Raw genomic sequence first — 8,647 nt, 5'->3', positions numbered from 1 at the left:
TATATGTATAACTGTTGGCGTCGACATGCTGCGAGATTTTAAAATACTGATTGCTATTTCCCAATGATTCGTATGAAAATTCTCGTTACAAGATGCAGATAGGTAAATGATGGGGTTTTGATAATTATGATGATTTTTCAGAAAATCAAAAATCTGTGAAGTTGTTAGTAAGTTTATTGCTAATGTGATGGAACATAAATGGTTCCCCGATAACGATGGCAAAAGGGCAACGTATATATCAAGGTTATAATAAGGTTGTTTCGACTGAAAAGTCAAAGTTGAGTTGCTGAAGCTGTGACAAAACTGACTACTTTGGAAAGGAATTGAAAAGTCATTTTAGCTAATAAATGCCAAAGGGTCTGACACGGATACGTGTTAAACTATGACTTTGGTTTTATAAGTTTTTCAGGTACATAACTGTGGGTAACATGTGGTTGGATCATCATCTCGATTGTTCATTATTTGAAGTGTCTTCAGGAATTTCGAAAGGTTTGAACACTGATTGTAATCGTTAATATACATATGATGTTCTAGCACAGTTTTGAAGTCAAAATATAACTTGGAAGGATATAGGAATCTAAGAGTGATGATACTGGTTATATTTCGAATTGAATTCTGCTATTTCAAGATCATCATATGTAATTGAATTTGAATGAGTATGGTAGTTTTGATTTTTATAAAAGAATGTGTATTGTTGAGAAAATAGTGTGTATAGTTGTTGATTGCTGAATCAGATTCAAAGAATGTACCATATTAATTGTGAATTTATATATCTCTTGGGTATTACCTACCCGTTAAAAAAAATTCACAATTAATATTTTGTACAAAAGAATTTTATTACAGTCTTTACGAAAATATACATGTGTATATTTTCTTTAGATGTAACATAGATTTAATGAGTTAATATTAAATTAAACTCATCTGATTTATGGTTGAAACTAGAATTGAGTAATCCCTAAAACTTTAGAAATTACATAAGTATTTCTTCAATAATATTTTGAATCAATACTTCGTTATTTGTTGATACATGATGCTGGTTTTTGTGAAATTCTTGTGAACTTCGCCAGGTACGAATGATGTTATTTGGAAAGTTTCGAGTACATCGATGATGAAAGTGTAAAATCAAACATATTTTTAAATAATACACTTGGTTTATTATGAGTTGGAATTTATTGAATTGAGATAGAAATTGTAGCTAACGATGATTAAGTTGCGGACGAAGGACGTACCTTATTGCATATTAGTAATATGAATTAACCGAGTAGTTAAGATTCACACATAATAGCTTAGTATGGAAAGATTTATTTTGATCTCAAAATTTATATATATAAAATATACATATAATTTCTTCAGAGGGAGTGAGTTAATACTTCATAACTCATTGATACAATATACGCGTTATTGATTCGTAATGATGTCCACAGTGATTCTTGAACTGACGGAGTTTGTGATGTTATAGGTGCTGCTGATTCTGATGATACTGACGGCACTGACTATGATGGTGATGCTACGGTACTGTCGATGCTGTTAGTAAAACAAGTTTAGCTTATAAATCACACATCATTCTTGTCAGGGTTTCTACTCTCCCTTCTATCATTTCGATTCACTCGTCTGATTTATGGTTAGGGTTAGAATAGATAATCTCTAAGACTTTAGAGATTACATAATCGCCGCGGAGTGTTTCTCCAATGAAGTTATGAATCAACACTTCATCGTTTGTTGTTGTCGGTATTTCTTGGTATCTACAGGGCGTATGACATTGGTGCTCGTGGGACAGATTGTAAAGTTGAGGTTTACGATGCGGTTGTGGTTGGGGGTGGTAATGGTACTGTTGGCGTTGATGATAATAGTACTGGTTATGCTCCTGGTGTTTGTAACCTTTGCACCATATTCTCCAAAGTCACTATCCGAGCGCGAAGCTCGTTGAATTCTTCTATTACACCGGGGTGATTGTCTGTTCAGACGAGCGGATAAATAAAATCTAGAATTTGATGTAGTATATAATCGTGACGAGATACTCTGGAAATAAGAGAGAAAATGGTGATTCGGACAGGTTCGCCGGTAAGTGCTCTGGTTCTTCGCCAAGAGGGCAATGTGGTGGATGGAAAGGATCGCCTTCTTCTTGTCTCCAATGATTGAGAAGGCTGCGAACCCGTCCCCAATTCATTCAAAATAGATGATGGCTGATTGGTTGATCCATTCCAGTCACACTGCTTTCGGAGCTTGAGTGGGATTCCATATCGGAATTCGAGGGACTTGAACTAATGACGAATTCCATTTCGTACAATTGAATAAAGGAATTTTTTTTCCGATATGAAATGATTTTCGGCTATCGGATGATATTCTAATTACACAGAATATCTATATATATAGAGTAAAAGATTTCATAGATTACGGAGGAATTTACGGAATATGTCAGGCAAAGTTTACAGTAACAGATACGCTAAGATATGAATTAGCAGATACTCTAAGATATGAATTTTCTCTATACACTATTCATGCAATCAATGCAATAAGATGTGTCTAGATTAAGAATGATAAGCAGGTAATTTTCGACAAAAATGATAAGTAAAACTTTTGACATGCAGACACGGTCGAAGTCCAGACTCACTAATGCATCCTAACAACTTATCAGTTAGACACACTAATGCAGACCTGGTTCGCTAAGACCATCGCTCTGATACCAACTGAAAGGACCCGTTCATATACATTATAAATGATTCACAATAGTTGATTACATCGCGAGGTATTTGACCTCTATATGATACATTTTACAAACATTGCATTTGTTTTTAAAAGATAAACTTTCTTTACATCTAAAGTTGATGGCATGCATACCATTTCATAATACATCCAACTATAATTGACTTAATAATAATCTTGATGAACTCAATGACTCGAATGCAACGTCTTTCGAAATATGCCATGAATGACTCCAAGTAATATCTTTAAAATGAGCTAATGCACAACGGAAGATTTCTTTAATACCTGAGAATAAACATGCTTTAAAGTGTCAACCAATAGGTTGGTGAGTTCATTAGTTTATCATAATCCATCTATTCCATAATTTTAATAGACCACAAGATTTCACTTTTCATAAATAACATTACACTCGTAAGTGTATAAAAATCATTCGTATGATGAACACCTAGTAACCAACATTAACATAATGCATATAGAATATCCCCCGCATACTCGCAAGTATGCCATAATATTGGCAATCGCAATCACCATTTAAATCGAAGTACTAAAGCATTTCAAATTACAGAATGGGGTTTGTTAGGCCCATAGATCCATCTTTAGGATTCGTTTCAATTAGGGGCCATTTCCCTAATTCTTAGGTTACCGGACTTGAAGGGGCAATATTCGGTATAGTAATCCAACCATAGAATGTAGTTTTAAGTGCTTGTGTCTATTTCGTCAAATATTTATAAAACAGCGCATGTATTCTCAGTCCCAAAAATATATATTGCAAAAGCATTTAAAAAGGGAGCAAATGAAACTCACAATACTGTATTTTGTAGTAAAAATACATATGACGTCATTGAACAAGTGCAAGGTTGGTCTTGGATTCACGAACCTATATTAATTATATATATTTATATGTTTGATCAATATCTGTCTAACAATTTAGGTCAAGTCGTAGTGTATCACAATCCTAATGCTCGAGACTAAATATGCAAAAGTCAACAAAAGTCATATTGACCAAAATGTCTTCCAAAATTTATACATGATTATTATATAGTTTAAATATAGTCATTTTATATATTTAAATATTTTTAACAGATTTTATTAAAGTAAATAATATAGTTCTTTTATTAATAAATAAAATTTTATATTAAAATTTATATATAAAATATACTTTTATATATCTTAAATAATAAAATTTATAAAGTTCATTTAATATCATAAAAATAATATGATAGGTATTATTAATATATTTATATTATACGTAGTAAAATATCTTTGTATCACATATTTATTTGATAAAATAATATTGATAATAATAATAATAAGTAAAAGTTGTATTATTTTGTAATAATTATTATTATTCTACTAATAAAAATAACAATAATTATATTTTCTAAAAATGATAAAATGATAATTTTTATTAATAATAGTACTAAAATGATAATAATAATGATGTTTCATATTAACAATGATATTTTTATTAAAAATAATAATTTTAGTAAAAATGATAGTTTTAATATTAATAATACTTTTAATAATAATAATAGTAGAATAATGAAAACGATATTTTTCCTTTAAATCAATATCTTACAATATCTTAATTTCATCATGATACTCATACTCATTATTTTCTAATCGCTTCGTTTAATAGCTTTTAGTCGTCTTTTATATCGCGTTCATATTAATAATAATAATAATAGTAATCATAATAATTAGATGTTACTAATATTAGTTTTAATTATAATAATACTACTAATAATAATAATATTAATGATAATACTAATAACTATTTGAATGATGATAATAATAATAATAATAATAATAATAATAATAATAATAATAATAATAATAATAATAATAATAATAATAATAATCTTAACGATAATAATGATAATAATAATAATAAAAATAACAATAATATCTTTTATTAATAACGACAATGATAATAATAATAATAATAATAATAATAATAATAATAATAATAATAATAATAATAATAATAATAATAATAATAATAATAATAATAATAAAATAATAATAATAATAATAATAATAATAATAATAATAATAATAATAATAATAATAATAATAATAATAATAATAATTAGATTCTAACGACGATAATAACGACGATAATAATAATCATTTTTACAAAAATTCAATTGACTATAACTTATAAACCGTTCATCGAAACCATTCGATATCTAAATGAAAAGTTCTTAATTTTTCGCTAGCTTTCCAACGACATGCATATCATATACCTTATCTTAATAGCATATGTATTTAATTTAAGTTTTGACATAACCTATCTAACGACAATAACAAACGTATAAGCATGCATAATCCTATATACTCGAGCACTAGTCAGGGATACACTAATAATATATAAAAGTTAAGTTATGAGGGCTCATGTATCAATATTGAGATTCAATATTGAAGGAAAAGTACGTAGACGCAATGGGGATGATAAACACTAGTTTGACTCACGAGCAATACTCCCGAACCATACCCATAACCTCCATAGCTATAACTCATAATTTTCTTAGCTCTATCCCGCTCTAAAAAACAATTTCAAAATTACTCGAACAGCACTCCGTCGTAATATTTTATGTATACTAATAATATCTAGAAATAATACGGAGTAAATATATATATGTAAATCGATTGAGAGAGTTTAGAGAATTTTTTTTTTCAAGTTTCTATGAAATAATGAAACTTATTGAATTCTATTTATAATAGATTTTTGAATTATTAAAGTATGAATTATTAAAGTGAATTCTTAAAGTATGAATTATTAAAGTGAATTATTAAAGTATGAATTATTAAAGTGAATTATTAAAGTATGAATTATTAAAGTATGAATTATTAAAGTGAATTATTAAAGTTAAAGTAAAGTAAAAATAAAGTAAAGGTAAAGTTTAAGTATAGTAAAAGTATAAAACTATGTACGTATAATACGCGTATAAATATATATAATATTAATTTAAATCGTTATATATATTTAATAATAAAAATATAAATATCGTTATCTTTATCATACTGGTTAAGTAATGAGTTGTTAAAAGTGGTTCTAGATATTTATAAAAGTTATATACGTTTTAATAATAAAGTTCTTTTTAAACTGAAAACGTTTTTGTACGTTTGAAACTAAATCAAATAAATATGATAATTTTGTTTTCCAAAACTAAATATATTTAAGAATCATTTTGTTTAAAGGTTAAAATAATGGAAATCGTTATATCATAAAACGTTTTAGAAAAGTAGAATAATATATATTCATAATAGGTTTCAAGTTTTTAAATTACAGTCTGTTGGTGAAGCATGGGATAAAGTCCAAAGGTTAAATAAACGTATGAAATCATCTTAATGAAAAATTTCGAGTTACTTAACTTGTCGATATCCAACATCTAAGTTATTTACACTCCACGTTCTTACTTATAAATCACTTTACCATTTTCTGAATGTTGCCAAAAAGAATAGATTTCTTAAATCACAGTAGACCCGTAATCATATCACAATATATCTGATAAATCAATCATTTGATATTATTTTCTAATTCCATCGCTAAACATATTGAAACAAATACGTTCGTGTAAAGTATTATACGTTTAATACTTTATTAATATTCTCAAGTTATAATATATATATACATATCTATTTATATATAACGGTTCGTGAATCGTCGGAATTTGGTCGAGGTTATAATGAATGTATGAACACAGTTTAAAATTCTTGAGATTTAACTTAACAAACTTTGCTTATCGTGTCGGAATAATATAAAGATAAAGTTTAAATTTGGTTGGAAATTTCCGGGTTGTCACATTTCAAGCTTGAATCAGTTAGGGTTTATGAGTGACAAAAAGTAGGTACGAGGTTCTTTGGGAGAGTTCTAGAAAATGAACTCAAGGAGCAGAAAGAAACATACATATTTAGGTATAAACCCATACCCCATAACACACGGGTATTTACCAGTTATCGGATATCTTTTGTACTCTCTTAGGCAGTCCTATCGAAGTCCAAATTAAAAAAACGAACCTATTCTGTGACCCTTGTTACAAAATGCTCTTGGCCACATACACAATTAATAATAAACATATTATTAAAATAAAAGCATAAAATAAGTCACACATAAACCTAAGGGTATAATAGTCATCTTACGTCTAGCCCAGGTTTCTATCAATTACAAATCCACACCCTTTAAAGAGATCCTGTCCTTGGAATCTGGTGAGTCATAGGTACAAGGGTCAAAGGTAACAAACATTACACCATTGGTCACTCCGGGAACCAGGTAAAAACACGTTTTACAGCCACAGCCACTACCTAATTAGGTTCATTACTCGACAAGTCTTCTCATCTGGCAACTCATCATCTAAATTAACCAAATGTGAAAAATTACTGTTACATAATCAGATACTAACTTTATCGTTACAACTACCATCAAATGGTCAATTTCGACATAGGTTGATCCACTATTTACAATTACCCAACATAACAGTCAGACAATCTACCCTACATTTGTCTATAGTATCACACTCGTTGCTTGCAGAAGCAAGCACATATCAACAATCTGTCGTATTCCAAAACCTGTGCAAGTCATTTTCTATCTGAGTTCTAAGTTAAAAGGATAACGATCCATCATTTTAATGCTAAATTACAGTTAACCTCCTTTCAAACACGAGACAACTCATAGGCAATACATCAACTCATCATCGTTCTAACAAATTTCTACGATATAATTCGTATCAAGTTTTTGTTTACACACCGCATTCTCGAATTATTGGTAACTACCCACCATTTAACTTCATAATTTACACCAAAGTCTTGGTTTCTATCATTTTCCATGAAACGTTCCACGTCAAAACTGACATTGCACACCAATTCTCGTAGATACCAACTGTAGTTCACCTTTTAATCCATCGAATCAGACCATTTTTGTCAGGTTCTCAAGATTACCCATAAGATAACTCCATCGGAATTCCTAATTCAAAAAATTCTATTTCATTATTCTATTGTCAACGCATCACATGAGAACACATACTCAGTCAATTTCCACAATTACTGCATTACAATGTCAACACCGATTATACTGATATTACCTAAATCTGTAATTAAATTCCTATTACCAACCTGGTATTTAAGAAATTTATCATACTCCTCGCAACAATTTCGTTACTTACCAGATGTTCCATCGGCTAGAACATGTCTCTGATCATACCGTCAATAGTAAGAATTATTACGAACACAATTCTCAAATTACTTTCAATCATACCGTTAATGATTTCTGCTAGCGAACATCCACTAATGCAGCCATGAAACAAATATCAACATGTTATTTTCAACAAATAACATCGATACACGAATCTGACACCACACTCTCTGCTTCTGAAAGGTCATCACTTTGTTAAAACTCCAACAGATCTCTCAATTAAACCATGTTTAACCAATAATAAACCAACACTTGGATCCAGCATATCGATTATTACCAGTTTTGAAAAGTTAACTTTCGGTTAGATTTCTCGAAAAATCGCAATAAATCGACATTAAGGATGATTCCACAATTAAACATATGTCATTTCTTATCAAGTTTCCCTCAAGAAGATAACCTCGATCTCAACGCAACTTGAAATTTACAATCCCTCTAACAATGTTTTCCAATCAATATATCTGATAACTTCTAAATTATACAGTTTTTTGATAACATTTTGAGGAGTTATCTTAGTATTTTAGAGTCATTTTTATCCCAAATGTATTTCTAATGATTTTATCAAAGTTATGTATCAAACAGGATCAAAAACAGAGAAAATTGCAGAAAGGCTAAGGAATCAGCCGGCATGGATTCACTGAAGCCGCCGGCTTGGAGCTGAATATGCCAGAATGTTCCAGAAACTCTGTGAAATTGAAAGAACTTGTTGATCAAGTAAAAAGCAAAGGAAGCCGCCGGCTTCATCCTAAACCC

Source organism: Rutidosis leptorrhynchoides, chromosome 2 (assembly GCF_046630445.1).
Source record: "Rutidosis leptorrhynchoides isolate AG116_Rl617_1_P2 chromosome 2, CSIRO_AGI_Rlap_v1, whole genome shotgun sequence".
NCBI classification, from domain to species: Eukaryota; Viridiplantae; Streptophyta; class Magnoliopsida; order Asterales; family Asteraceae; genus Rutidosis; species Rutidosis leptorrhynchoides.
Note: the sequence above shows the minus strand (reverse complement) of the source record.